Source organism: Anolis carolinensis, chromosome 5 (assembly GCF_035594765.1).
Source record: "Anolis carolinensis isolate JA03-04 chromosome 5, rAnoCar3.1.pri, whole genome shotgun sequence".
NCBI classification, from domain to species: domain Eukaryota; kingdom Metazoa; phylum Chordata; class Lepidosauria; order Squamata; family Dactyloidae; genus Anolis; species Anolis carolinensis.
Window position 1 is genome coordinate 94,563,448 of NC_085845.1, and position 15,953 is coordinate 94,579,400.

The following is a 15,953-nucleotide window of genomic DNA, read 5'->3' on the forward strand; positions in this document are numbered from 1 at the left end:
TTTTGCATAGGGAATAATTTTCTGTGCAGAAAAAGCAGTTTACTGTGTTTTCTCTGCAAAGTAACTATGCACGCATTTTATAAAGAATAAATTTGGGACTGCAGAAATTGTAATCGGTCAAGGTTTCTTCACATCAGCATTTTTATTAGGGTTGTGCATGGATTTTGTTTCCCCCGTTTCCTTCTGTACCTTTGGTACTTCAGGAGCATGTAACGGTAAGGACCATCCATGCCCAACACGAAAGCAAGCAGGAGCCCATCTCTTCCCCTATTCGGCATCACAGTTTAATCTTTTTTTATTTTCCTTTATTTTCCTGATTCTTTTTATTTAGTGGGACTGAGTGGGAGTAGGGGACTTGAGGAACATTGGGAGGGGGGTACATGTGCCTGCATTTGGGGGCTTGGAGATGGAGAGACACACTTATATCTTCTTCACCTTCCCTTCATCTCCTTCAGAAAATACTTCTAAAAGATAATTATTATTTATTATTAATAATAGTAATCCCAGCAAACAAAAAGAGAATCCTACTTCTCCTCTAGAGTAGAAGTAGAAACAGCTTTAAGAAAGCATAACTGACAAACAGAAAGGAGATTGCAGGCATTGAAAACAGGGGTGATTTTTAAGATAGTCCAGGGAGGATACAGGCCATACTCTACTGAGCTACAAACCATAGCTCTTAATTCCCTGAGCCTCCTTAAAATGCCTCTTAGAAAGCTGCTTGGCATGCCTGCCTCTCCTGCTTCTCCTGCAATCAAATGCCTCTCCTCTAGAGTAGAACAACAGCTTTAAACAAGAAACCTCCTTAAAGCGTGCTTGCCTGGAGTTGAGTGCCTCTCCTCTAGAGTAGAAACAGCTAAGAAGCCTCCTTAAAGCATGTGTTCCTACCTGTCACTAAGCACCTCTCCTCTAGAGTAGAAAAAAACTGTTTAAATTCCTAAAATGACGGGAAGGGGAGCCTGGAAAGCTCCACCCCTATAATGGGCCGATAGAAAATGTATCTTTTGGACCCCCAGAGCAAAAACAGATATCTGTCCTCCTGTATTCTGGAGGCCTCCAAAAATGGATCAGGGCCCCCACCAAAAACAGAGACACAAAACAGCTCGTGGTTTACTCGGATTGCACAACACTTTTATACTCAGAGCCCATGGAAAGATTGGGCCAAATTTCCTTTTAACAAAGATCAAAGCTTTGGAAAGGGTGGCTGGACCATGAGGAAAGAGATCTGCCATAGTTTTGGGAGGAATGATTGGGTGCAGATCAAATCCATAATTACATTCTCCTATATCTATCTTTCCATGCTCTTTCAGGGTTAAACCCCCCCCCCACCCGCCCGATGTCTCTACGCTGCTATAGATCCCAAGTTAAAGCCCCATAGAAAAAAGGAACATGGATTGTTTTGATTTAATTAGTGCCATTACACTTTACATGTTTCATGTTGTATGAAAATCTCATTTAATGCTTGGATTATGAATGAACTGTATTATCAAGCTTGAGAATAAAAGATGTGCTTTTCTGTTTATGGATTTTTTTTTCTATTTGTGCGAATGAATATGGGGATTTGTTTCTTGGAAGACCTCACATAAATTAAAGTCCTTTAAAAATAGGAATGAAGCTCTGCATAAAATCCTACCACTAGTGTTTTAGAGATTATTCGGGGTTGAAAGAAAGCTTTAAAAAGCAATATTCTTTTAAAAGAACATTAACTGTGGGCCTTCTGTATTCTCTTTTATTTCTATTTGCTCTATTTTTATCCTGCTTTTCTCCTGATAAAAGGACTCAGAAATCTTTTAGCTTGTTAAAAAAGGATAAATTGCTTTTTCAATTTTATTTTTGTGGCTATATTACACTGAAAATCGCAGTTCTATACTAGTCAAATGTCTTCCTTCCTTTCTTAGACCTTCCGTACTACTCCCAGTATGATATAATTATTTCTACCTATCCAGAGGTGGAGGTCTAGTTTTCCATTAATGCAATCAATTAACAGATGCCTATTTTCTGTGGCTTTATCAGTTTAATAGAATGGCATTTCTGCTTGTGCCAATCAATAGTATACATTTCTTTTTTTCCTTTTTTTATTAAATTTTTTTATTTATTTATACTTAAAACTTATACATTCTTAAACAAATTTGCAATACAGAGTTATGTATATCAAGCTCATATAGTATTTTCACTCTCTATATTACATACTCATATTATTTACCTTTTATTACCCCTCACCTAGTGGTATCCCTTCACTCCAGACCAGCCAATTACAATATTTATTTCCAAAATTCAATTGTTTCTTTTACAGGTTTTTTCCCCTTATCTTCTACATATACAAACTCTATAAATTTTCCCCATATCTTCCCAAAATCATCCTTTTTTAATATCTCTCTTTTAATTTTAATCTTACATGTCAATTTATCATTTATCGCAATATCCCACATCTCCTTATACCATTCTTCCAATTGGCACTCCTCACTACCTTTCCATTTTTTGGCTATTAACAATCTTGCTGCTGTTAGCAAATTGGCAATTAGTTCCTTTAACTCTTTTGATACTTGAATATTATCCATAAATGACAACAGTGCTATTTCAGGCGTTCCTATTATTTCTGTTTTGGTGATTCCCTTTATTTCTTTAAAAACGTTCTCCCAAAATTTTTGAACATATTTACAGGACCACCACATATGTATATATGTACCATTTTCCTGGCAGCCCCTCCAGCACTGCTTAGAGTATTTCTTATCAATTTGATTTAATCTAATTGGTGTGAGGTACCATCTCCAAACCACTTTATAATAATTCTCTTTTATTCTTATAGACATGTTTTTTAATATACGCATATTCCACATTTCTTTCCAGATTTGAGGGTGTATTTCCTTATTGCAATCTAACTCCCACATTTCTTTAAGGTGATCCTGCTCCTGCTCTTTATCTATTAGCAATTTGTAAATATCACTTGTTATACCTTTGGTTCTTTCTTTTCCTTCCCTTCCCCCCCTTTGACTAATCATCTTCTCAAATTTTGTAAGTTCTCTAATAGTATACATTTCTAAATACTAAATTCCTCCTCCTCCTCCTCCTCCTCCTCCTCCTCCTCCTCCTCCTCCTCCTCCTCCTCCTCCTCTTAGAAAAGCTTCAGGCAAGAGGTTACTTTAGGTTCTGTGCCTGTCAAAGGGATTAATAATTTCATTGCACATATCCAGACTTTTGCAAATTTTTCCTAAGCATGTTAATTAAGGAAATCTTGGTAAACAGATGGTAGTTATTTTCTTGAAAAGCAACAGAATGTAGGAAAATCCATGAAACCAAAGACTTCTTCCCAACACAGCAGCCCAGAAGCTAGTGTAGTTCTTATGGAAAGTTGAGAAGAAGGCCATGAGGAAAATAGCTCTCTTTCAGCTGTGTTATTGAGCACATGATATTCACTGGCATACCATTTCTTATCTTAAAGCAATTGTTGATGAGTGTAGACACTGAATAAATTCCTCTAATTCCCTTTAAAGTCATTATAACTAGTGATCATCACCACATGACATGGGATCAAATGTCTTATTTATATATTTGTCTGTCTGTTGGTTTATTATGTTTTTTTCTTCTTCTGGTATTGGACCTAAACCATCTTAGAATAAATTAAGAGAAAGTACAGATAAAACCTATTTAGTACAAATGCTGTTTTTATAAAATAAAATAATTCTGTTGAAACACTAAATAAAAGTGTATGTATGTATGTGTGTGTGTGTGTGTGTGTGTGTGTATATATATATACACATACGTACATACAGTAGAGTCTCACTTATCCAAGCCTCGCTTATCCAAGCCTCTGGATTATCCAAGCCATTTTTGTAGTCAATGTTTTCAATATATTGTGATATTTTGGTGCTAAATTCGTAAATACAGTAATTACAACATAACATTACTGCATATTGAACTACTTTTTCTGTCAAATTTGTTGTATAACATGATGTTTTGGTGCTTAATTTGTAAAATCATAACATAATTTGATGTTTAATAGGCTTTTCCTTAATCCCTCCTTATTATCCAAGATATTCGCTTATCCAAGCTTCTGCTGGCCTGTTTAGCTTGGATAAGTGAGACTCTACTGTGTGTGTATATATATATATCTATATATATAAAAGAGTGATGGCATCACAGCGATGCACAAAACAACAAATCTACAGCCCCCCCCAAACTCGAAAATTGGCAACGCAATCCATCATCCCCGCCTCCAGTAAGATACAACAAATTTACACATAAAACACTATCACAACACCAAAAAATGCCAAAACTAGGTACGCATGCGCAAAAACACCATGCTTCGAACCTTTATGGCGCTCGCGCGCGCGCACACACACACAACTGTCAAAGCCTCCCTCACCCTCTCTCGCGACCTCCACTGCCGCCATCTTTGAAAAAATAACATCACTACAGATCCAGACGCCATTACAAAACAACAAAAGTAAAGGCCCCCCAACCTTGAAATTTGGCAACATAACCCATCATCCACGGCTCCAGTAAGATACAGCACAATTAGATGCCAAACACAATCACAGGGCCAACAAAAGCCCAAAAAACACAACAGGCGATCTGCGCCTGCGCGCACACCGCCCTCTCCTCCCTTCCCGCGCGCACACACATCATCCTTAGCCCAGGAGGCCTCACAAACACCTCGCCTCAGAGCTGGGCCTGGGCTGAAGGAAGGAAGGCAGGCAGGCAGGAAGGCGGATTCCTCTCTGCCCTCCCCCCCCAATCTCCTCCCCCCTCAGGGCCCATGGAGGGTCGCCGAGCAGGCCCCCTCCTCCAGCCCCTCTCCCCTCCCCTCAGCGCCAGGAAGGCCCCGCGGACCCCCGCCTCACCCTCTCTCCTCTTCCCGGCCTCAGCCTCGGCCTTCCTCCTACCGGGCCCTCCACAGCGCCGTCTACACCCTGGTCCGCCTCAAGGACTTCTTCCCCGGTTCTTTGAGGACTTCAAGGTGAGGGGGGAAGAGGAGGGCATGGCCCTCCAGCAGGCCTGGGCCTCCCCTCCAGTTGTTTTGGGTGCCAACTCCTGCCCTTCCCAGCCTCAGGCCCCTTCCTTTTCCCCCTCACCCAGTTAAACGGCTGACAGGGGGGGGGAAGAGCCTCAGACCAGGAAGGGTGGAAGTTGGCACCCAAAACAACTCGAGGGAAGGCCCAAGTTGGCCCAGGCTCAGCCCCCCCCTTTTCTGTTGTTATTGCTGTTGTTGTTGTTGTCACCCACAAATCACAACCCCCTCCAATGCCTCAGCAGCCCCCCTTTTTTCCCTCTGAAGCCCTATCGCCCTCACCTTTCCCTTCCCTGTCAGTAATAATTATTATTAATATAATAATAACTGCTCATCATTTAAGAATGTAATAATAACCAATAATAATAGTAATTTATTATTGTTATTATAACAGTAATAATCATTCAACAATGCAATAATAACTAATCATAACAAGTTATTATTATTACAACTATAATAAACATTCAAGGCTGTCATAATAATAATAATTATAACACTGATAATCATCCAACAATGTATTAACAATTCAAAATAAGAGTAAATTATTATTATTATTATTATTATTATTATTACAGTGATAATCATTCACAAATGGAATAATAATTATTATAACATTGATAATCATTCAACAATATAATAATCACTAATAATAGTAACTTATTATTTTTATAACACTCTGAAATCAGGAAAATTGGGAATGCCACAAAACAAACTATCACAGCCAGCTAACACCTCCCAAGAAAGGATTCTTCCAAAAAGGAAGCTCACAATGCAGTGAAGCAGTGTGTATTACCAGACTCATTATTAGTGCTATTATTATTATTATTATTACTATTATTATTATTATGTTGCTGTGAACCTTAAAAATGAATACAATCTGGCTCCAAATATTCAAACCAATAAAATCAATATATAAAAATTACTCTGCTATAATAAAACAGAACAATACAATCTCTAAAATCAAAACACTACATAAAGAACAACAATCTGAAAACAGGGCCATTCCACACAGGAAACAATCAGGGCCAGCTAACACCTCCCAACAAAGTATTCCCATCATCAAAGTCTGGCAAATCCTCTGTTTTCTGAGATCCACACACAATAGAAGCACATAAAATATCGCAAACAACACCACTCTCAAAACAAGGGAATTACAGACAGGAAACAATTAGGGCCAGCTAACACCTCCCAACAAAAAATTCACTCAGCTAGAAAACAGCCAGGCTTTAAAGCTGCAAGCCCATTACATGCTAATCATTTCCCCTAATTCCAACATTCATACTTCCCTCTAACAGACAAAAAACAATCAGAAATATTGTATATTCACAACCTTGAGAAAATAATCTCCCCTGATGGCGCAGCGTGTTAAACCGCTGAGCTGCTGAACTTCTGCACCCAAAGGTCGCAGACGAACACAGCCCCCACTATTAGCCCCACCTTCTCCCAACCCAGAAGTTCGAAAACATACAAATGAGAGTAGATGAATAGGTGCCTCTGCGGCGGGAAGGTAACGACGCTCCATGCAGTCATGCTGACCACATGACTTTGGAGGAGGCTACAGACAACGCCGGCTCTTCGCCTTCAAAATGCAGATGAGCACCAACCCCCAGAGTCACACACGACTGGACTTAATGTCTGGGGAAAACCTTTACCTTTACCTTAACTACCACCAATTCCTCAATACTTTATTTCCCAGACCACCAGACTTCGCCACAGCAACGCGTGGCCGGGCACAGCTAGTATATATCTAAAAGTACACTGTAGCCCATGGAGGCTATGTTTCTGACCTTACTATGAAAACACAAAACACTGGATAACAATGAACCCCATTAAAATGAATGACTTGCACTAGAAATTCTCATTAAGAACCTGGAAATTTACTAAGGGTATCTTCTATAGTAATTTACTAAGACCTCCATGGCTACTACATAATAACATCTGGAGGAGAAATGACATAGAATTGCCTTGAAAACCTAGAAAATCCTATAGATGACATATTTTGTCAGATGTGAGTAGGAGAATGGGTATCAGTCCCACAGGTATAGGATTTTACCATATAGCATGCCCCATTTAAAAATATAATTCTGTGATAGTAACCTATGATCCAAAGATCTGACTAAGTGAAAAAAAAATTTCTGTGCCAATGGAAAAGTACAGGCAGGTGGCTAGCCAGGTTTCCCATGTTGAGAGTAGCCACTAGGAAGGCTCTCTTCTACATTCTCACAAAAACACACCTGTGATAAGTGGAAAATGTGAGGGAAGCTTTCTTCTAAAGATCTTAAAAGTATAGAAAGCCCATAGCAGGAGATGTCATGTTTAGACTGCTGTGTGAAGACACACTTCCCTTTGTTTGGTCTTAACCTCTGGCCAATCTGTTTTCATTGGATGGCCTCTAGTTCTGGTATTTTAAAAATGGAACAGAAAATGTTTGTCTATTCCAAAAACAAGTCATGCAGACTAATCTGATCTCTTTTTTCAATAAAGTTACAAGCTGGTTCAATGCAAGGAATGCTGAGGATGTAGCGTATTTGGATTTCAGCACGGCTTTGAACAAGGTCCCCCATGACCTCCTGGCAAACAAACTAGTCAAATGTGGGCTAGGCAAAACTACATTTTGGTGGATCTGTAATTGGTTAAGCGAATGAACAGAAAGGGTGCTCTCCAATGCTTCCTCTTCATTATAGAAAGAAGTGATGACTGGAGTGCCACAAGGTTATGTCCTGGGCCCGGTTCTGTTCAACATCTTTATTAACGACTTAGATGAAAGGTTAGAAGGAATGATCATCAAGTTTTCAGACAACATGAAATTGGGAGCAATAGCCAATACTCCAGAAGACAGGAGCAGAATTCAAAATGATCTTAACCGATTAGAGAGCTGGGCCAAAACTAACAAAATGGAGTTCAAAAGGGACAAATGCAAGATACTTCACTTAGGCAGAAAAAAATGAAATGCAAAGATGTGGAATGGGGGATGCCTGGCTTGACAGCAGTACATGTGAAAAGGATTTTGGAGTCCTCGTGGACAACAAGTTAAACATGAGCCTACAATGTGATGCGGTGGCAAAAAAGCCAATGGGATTTTGGCCTGCATAAATAGGAGTATAGTGTCTAGATCCAGGGGAGTCATGCTAAGTCATGAAGAGAGATGTTGACAAGCTGGAATGTGTCCAGAGGAGGGTAAAGGCTGAGAGGAGACATGATAGCCATGTATAAATATGTGAGGGGAAGTCATAGGGAGGAGGGAGCAGGCTTGTTTTCTGCTGCCCTGGAGACTGCTGCCCATGCTCCCCCTCTATTCTGCCTTGGTCAGACCACACCTGGAATACTGTGTCCAATTTTGGGCACCACAGTTGAAGGGAGATGTTGACAAGCTGGAAAGCGTCCAGAGGAGGGCGACTAAAATGATTAAGGGTCTGGAGAACAAGCCCTATGAGGAGCGGCTTAAAGAGCTGGGCATGTTTAGCCTGCAGAAGAGAAGGCTGAGAGGAGACATGATAGCCATGTACAAATATGTGAAGGCAAGTCATAAGGAAGAGGGAGCAAGCTTGTTTTCTGCTGCCCTGCAGACTAGGACACGGAACAATGGCTTCAAACTACAGGAAAGGAGATTCCACCTGAACATCAGGAAGAACTTCCTGACTGTGAGAGCTGTTCGACAGTGGAACTCTCTCCCCGGGGCTGTGGTGGAGGCTCCTTCCTTGGAGGCTTTTAAGCAGAGGCTGGATGGCCATCTGTCGGGGGTGCTTTGAATGCGATTTCCTGCTTCTTAGCAGGGGGTTGGACTAGATGGCCCATGTGGTCTCTTCCAACTCTACTATTCTATGATTCTATGACTAGGACGTGGAACAATGGCTTTAAACTACAGGAAAGGAGATTCCACCTGAACATCAGGAAGAACTTCCTCACTGTGAGGGCTGTTCAACAGTGGAACTCTCTGCCCTGGAGTGTGATGGAGGCTCCTTCTTTGGAGGCTTTTAAACAGGCTGGATGGCCATCTGTCGGGGGTGCTACGAATGCAATTTCCTGCTTCTTGGCAGGGGGTCGGACTGGATGGCCCACAAGGTCTCTTCCAACTCTATCATTCTATGATTCTATGAGGCTGAATGTCCATCTGTCGGGGGTGCTTTGAATGCAGTTTTCCTGCTTCTTGACAGGGGTTGGACTGGATGGCCCGCGAGATCTCTTCCAACTCTATGATTCTATGATTCCATTAAACACACACACACACACACACACACACAATGGGATCTGGTCTCCTGAAATTCTAATCCTGTCTAACACTTGTACTTCATTAGTTCAGTCAAATTAATTACAAATCTGTTCCATTTTGTTACCATAATGTTGGTAATTTCAGTATGGCTTCCCCTTTGGGGGGGGGGGGGGGAGAGAGAGAGAGAGAGAGAAAGAAAGAAAGGTGAATCTGACAAAAAATACCCTGTACAATTTTCTTGTTTAATCTCCAGTATTGATTTCACACTTTGAATCTGTTAATAGCCCTTTGCTGTGTGAAGAAAAAGGCCATTTAGATTTCTAAGGAGCTTCTGTAACAAATATGGAAATATGACAAGGCAAGCAGTGTAAATTGATCCTCCTATCTACTTTCTGGCAGAACAACTTGGTCTCTGTTGTAGCAAAACCCACTTATTGCTTCCTCTTACTTAGATGGCCCTTCCTGATGAACTGATTTCCATAGTTCAAGATCCCGTAAGGGTGTCAGAGGTTGTCTTTGAACAGGGAACTTGGCAAGTTCTGCTCCCACAATTGATACTTTGTGCCAAAATTTAATTGAAGGGAAATTTTAGACTTCCTATAGTGAAGGTGCTTCATCCTAACATTTCCTCTGGGAGAGAAAGAGAAAACAGAATCAAAGTAGCTTAAAAAAATTGAATTCCTACAGCGAGGCACATGGAGTTTTGTAGTCTGAGCTTCTGGGGTATGTTTGTTGACAACATATACACATTGCTAAGCAACTGCATCTTATAGTTCCAGCAATCTTTTGCTTCCTTTCAACACTTCCTATGCATGTGTTCCCTTACCACTTTTGTCTGAGAACTCTTGAAGTACATTTATCAGAAATGGCTCATCTGGAAATCTTTAGAGGATGCATAGGAATCTAAACTAGGACTTCAAAGATTAGCTGATTGATATGGAAGTGGTTCATAAGCATATCACAGACTGGCAAAATTGCCCCATGAACATCATTTTGTTAGCAGGTAAAAAACAATATTTCATATTTATCTGTGATTTACTGTTCCACCCAGACATGATGAAAATGGGACTTGGGCCAGAGCAAGATAGCAATCACCTGAAGGCAAATTTCAACATGCATTTTGTTCAGCTTTTCTTGGAAGGCAAGTTGGAGAAAGGGCTGAGGTATACATCAGCACAACATTTTAACATGTTTGTTAATATGCTAGCCAAATAGCAGGGAGAGAAGGATGTGGAACTGTGCATTTCAGGGACTGCGTTGTGCATTTGTGTGTCTGTTTTCATGGGGAAAATAAGGCATGCCTTATTTACAGAGATGTTGTGTGCTTTCCATCAGTGGAGACTGAATAAAACAATTCAGAGCAATGGGAAGATTGGTTCAAAGTCCTTTTTCTTATTCCTTTGTTAAGAAGCACAAGGCTGTATTCATGCTCCTCCCCCTCTATTTATCCCCAAAATGACCTTCTGAGGTATATTAAACTGAGGCTACATGGCCAAAATAATCTGAACTCATCACTACGTTGCTGTGTTGAGTCCACATGACACACAGGTAGAGCTGGCCCTAGATAATTTTCAAGTGTAAGCAAACAGTAAATTGATGCCCCCCAAACCAATCTCTGAAAAATAAAAGGTAGAAGGTAGAGGTGAATAGAATAGATAAAAGCGTTACCTTACAAACCAGAAGTTTATTTACATCATTCTATTCATAATGAATATAGCAGCTGAGGGAGGAAAGGAAGGGGCATGAGGCTGTTAGGAATGGTGGGAATTGAAGTCCAAAACACCTGAAGGGAGGGCCCAGCTTTGCCCATGCCTGGTCACAAGTCACATCGATATTCCAAAAAATATTTACCAGTATACATACCCTATCGATATCCCAAAACCTGAGGCAGTGTTGGAGGGGAGAGACAAAGGAAGTGGCCTGATTCCAAATTTGCATGAGAAGGAGAAAGGAGGCCAAGGTGGAGGGGAAAGGGGGCTAGAAGGAGAGAGGCCTCTGACCATCCTCGGGGCAAAACAGTAGGGGAGAAAGGCAACTAAACCTAGGGGCCTGGCGCCTTTCCTCCCTCCCTCCCTCCGTGCACAGGCCTCGATTTAGCTATCCCTCAGAGGTGGTCTCACCAGTTTCTTTTCCTTCTAACCCGAACTCACTCAGTGCAACACCCCCAATCCTTCCCTCCCCGGTGCTTCTGGTGCAGGCCCCGCCCACTCACAGCCTCCTTTTCCCTCCGCTGAGGGTGACACAGCTGTCCATCAAAAAGGGAACGCGGAGGCCCATCCCTTCACCGCGGTCACAAACAACAGTGGTTGCAAGCCGAATGGAAGGGGGAGGTGGAGAAGGGGAGATGCTGACACGCATTCACGGCACGAAGGAAGGGTGAGGATGGGGATGCTTTGCCAAAATCACCTCAGTGTTTCCAATAGCGAGCAAATTAGATTTAATTTAGCTGAAGGCTCTTGGTCGTTTTTGTGTGTGGGTCTGGGAAAGTATTTTTGGGGAGGTGCTCTCGCTGATTTTGCGCCACCTGCAAAAGTGTAGCTAGCGTATATCTTCAGCTGCCCCTGCACACAGGCTAGATGCATAGCACATGATAGCAGAAGACTGAATTTAGTCTGGAACTTCCTGAAAAGCTCCAGAGTGTTTCTTCCGTGTTGGAGATATGGACAGATGGATCAGAATTGATCCAGCATGATCTGTTATCAGTGCCTATACCACCATTTGTCCACTGATGCTTACCATAACTAGTTCTCTCTAAGATTGTGTGCCAAGCCATGTGGCTTGAAATGTGACATGACCAGCAAGTCTCTCAGAGAAAACTGCTGCTGGTGATGGGAGAGAAATTGTCAACCTGATACGTCCTTGGACCAGCCTGTCATATGAGCAGCTCTGGAGCCTGTCATGTGAGCATTGGAGAAGTTCTAGAGCTCTTCAAACTGGAGTTTTCTGGTATGGAGTCACCAGAGTGATTTACTTGCTGAAGATCTCTGAGTGAGCTTCATGGCTAATATTAGTCTGCCCGGTCATACTTCAACCATCTCTCCCATAAATTGCATCAGATTTCCCTTCTAAGGACCAAAGCAAAAGCTAAATAAATGCTGACTTATTTTGTGCAGGATTTATTTATATATTTACCAGTATACATACCACTATATACCTATAGATGTCAGGGTTGTTGTTACTTGCTATCAAGTTTATTTTAACTTGGGAGAACAAGAACACTATTCATTACCAGATCTCACAAATTCAGGGCCTTAGGGCAGCCACACACACAATGCCAAACCCTTTCTGACACCGTGTTCATGTCCACACAATCCAGCTGAGCAGAGAGCACATTGACCTCATTGGATCATCACCTCATCTTTTGTGTTATCATCACGTAATAGGCATCCCATATGACAACTTGAAAGGTGCCTGCATGATCAGGAAGAAAGAGGGAACTGAACTCCATCATCTTCTCCCTGGTCTTGCAGGTACCTCTGTTGATGTCAAAATGGAGAATCTGTAATGGCTGGGTGCTTGCACAGAGCTGTGTGGTCAGATGGTAGAGGTGACAGTGATGACACAGCCACAATCCACCCCCTTTTGCCTGTGCTGTTGAGTGCAGGGAAAGGGTGATAGTTGTGTGTTTCATCTGGACAGTGGATACTCTAGAGTGTCAACCAAACTCCAAAACATTCCCTGGTTGGGTAAACCCAAGATAAACCACGTTGCTTACCAGAAATACAAGAATATTATGAAAACAGCTAGGAGTCAATCCAGGTTGATTCCAGTTTTTCATGCCTTTGTAGACTCATCTTCAGGGCTGTGGCTTCTTTTCAGTCCACTTATAATTTAGTATTTCTCTTTTTCTACTGCTTTCTGTTTTACCAAACATTAACAGCTATTTCCAGAGAGTCAGGTCTTGTCGTGTTCTGTCCAAAGCATGGCAGTTAAGTCATCTTTAATTCTAATGGGAGTTCAGGCCTGATTTCCTCTAGGACCCATTTGTTTGTCTTTTTAGCAGTTTCTGGTAATACCACGTTTCTCCTTCACCACATTTCAAATGAGTTGATTTTAACCCTGTAAGTTTGCTTCACTCTCCAGGCTTCACACATACTATGATATTGATCATTTTGATTTTGGTATTCAATTACACATCTTTACAATCAAGGATTTCACCGAGTTACTTCATTGCTGTCATTCCTAATCTTGTTCTTCCGATTTTTTTTGCCTATAGTCTCCTTTATGATTAATGACTGAGCCAAGGTATGGAAAATATTGAATTATCTCAGGCTAGTTGACAATAAATGAAATGGCTTATGAAAGTAACATGGAGGGTTTTCTGAGCAAAAATCACTTTGTATGCAGCAATCAGTATTCCTTCTGGACATTTTTGCAATCCCAAAAAGTCCCAAAATACATGTCAATGGATAGCATTTCTCAAAGTGATGATGAGTATATTATTATTTGTTTAGCTGATTTTCAGAATCACACAACCTTGGCTGGTGGCTCCCATATGAATGGGATATTGAGAATGCACGTTGGAGTTAGTCCAAACTTTAAGTTATCCAAAATATTGAACCTGTTGAGAGTCTCCTTGGATAGCTTCTGAAAAGTCTGGACTGTTCCAGAAGCAAATTTATTACCCTATGAACAAAAACTACCAGCATGGTAGAAGTAGACATTTGACACCCCCCCCCCCCAGCTGTGATCCTAAACAACAAACCTCACTTGCCTGTGTATGATGCTTGGGGAAACAATTGGTACTAAAGGAGCTTTCTTCTTAAGTTCAAAAAGCTCAAGGCAGTTGACAACATATCTCAGCATATTGAGATACCCTTTCCCATTGAGGAAGAGGTCATGGCAGTTTTCTGAGACACTGTCTGTGAGAAAGGATTGTGGAAAAAATGACATTGTTCCAAACATACATTGAATGTTCCATTTAGTTTGATGCAAAATCATTTTGCAATGTGTGAGTTGTAAATAAATCTATACTAGAGATGTGCAATTTGGGAAAAACCCATCCTGTTTTCAGTCCTGTTTTTGGTTGGGCTCCCATTCTGTCCTTCGGGAAGTTCCAGAAATTTTGGGGTGAGGGGGGGGATGCTATTTCTTGGATCCAGCAACCAGAAGCTCCATTATTGCTTTGGGAAGATCCGGCCCATTGGCAGCAATTGCCATCATTTTTAGGACTATCAGGACAAAAATGGCTGCACTTGGAGAACACATTTACCACTGCTAGCCTTCCAAGTTTCAGAATGTTTGGGTCGTCCACAGATTTTTAGGAATTAAAAAAAATGTCCAGCGCACACCCACCCATTCCTCCCTAGCAAAATTGCTAATAAAATAAAAGAAGGACTGAAAGATATTTAACTAAGAAAATTTAATGCAGAAGAAAAGGGAATTCTCAAAAAGTGATCCACTGGCACTGAGACACACGGAGGTAGCACATCTCTATCTCTCAAGTGCAGCTTTGCAAAATAACACATGATCTGCTTTTTTTTTTCTGATTGGCTCTGGCAAGGCTAAGAGGGGTGGGGAGGAAGAACCTGTGCGCAGCTGCTGTTCTCTTGTGGCAGCTGACTGCAGCCAAATGCAATATAACCGATACAGCCTCCACCCCTTCCCATTATTGCTGGTCTCCAGCTACCCCGTCCACCCCATTTCCAGGGAATCAGCTGCCAAATCAGCCAAATCCTCTGAATCTGGAACAGCAATCCGATATTGCGCATACCACTAATCTATACAATTGAAATCATTGTGACATTGACATGCTTAGTCTGGTTCAACTGAAATTTAAACAATGAATTATTAAAGAAACTGACATATATTACTTTGAGACAAAGCACCCAGTCTTCAACACACTTTAAAAAAAAGTAAAGGTTTCCCCTGATGTTAAGTCCAGTCATGTCTGACTCTGGGGGTTGGTGCTCATCTCCATTTCTAAGCCAAAGAGCTGGCGTTGTCCGTAGACACCTCCAAGGTCATGTGGCCGGCATGACTATATGGAGCGCCGTTGCCTTCCCATTGGAGCGGTACATATTGATCTACTCACATTGACATGTTTTCGAACTGCTAGGTTGGCAGAAGCTGGAGCTAACAGCGGCTGCTCACACCGCTCACGCACTTTTGTGGGGAGCAAATTAGAATCTGAGACAGTAAAATGTATGTTAAGATTGGGATGAGAAAAAATAACCTATATATCTTCATAGGATTGTGTGAAATAATCTGCAACTTAAAACTCTGAATATTCCATAGGTATTTTCATAGACTGGTTCTCTCTTTACAAAACAGTTTTATAGTTGTATATGATAGCCTACTTGGGGAAAAGAAATCTCCCATCTTCCCATGACCTCTGTTATATCAAGGAATCAGAAAGATAATTTGAATCATTCTGTTCAGTAACACTTATTCAGAAAGATAGCAAGACTCCAATGGGATGTTGAGCTACCAAAAATACCTTATCAGCATCTACACCCCATCAGCCACTTTACTCAGGATATTCCCAGGAGATGTTCCAAGGGAAAGAGGAAATCTAATTTTGTGGTTATCAGTTCTCTTACTTCCCTTTCTTCCTGAGGTTGATCCCCTTACTGACAGGGGTTGAAAGTTTTGAGCAATCTCTACAATGTGCTATATCCAACCGTAAATTTAATTTTAGATAACTGTTTTAGGAGTTTCTGAGTAGTACAAGCAGATTCTGAGAGATATTTGTAGTGAAACATTGTTCAGATGATACTAATATATACATAATCCGGA

At 41.2% G+C, this 15,953-nt stretch overlaps 1 protein-coding gene across 2 annotated transcripts in view; it reads left to right on the forward strand.

The window, feature by feature from the left end:
* The window catches only part of sema3a (semaphorin 3A), a 239,982-nt gene that overhangs the window by 102,002 nt on the left and 122,027 nt on the right, over positions 1–15,953 (forward strand). The gene's annotated exons all lie outside the window — the stretch shown is intronic.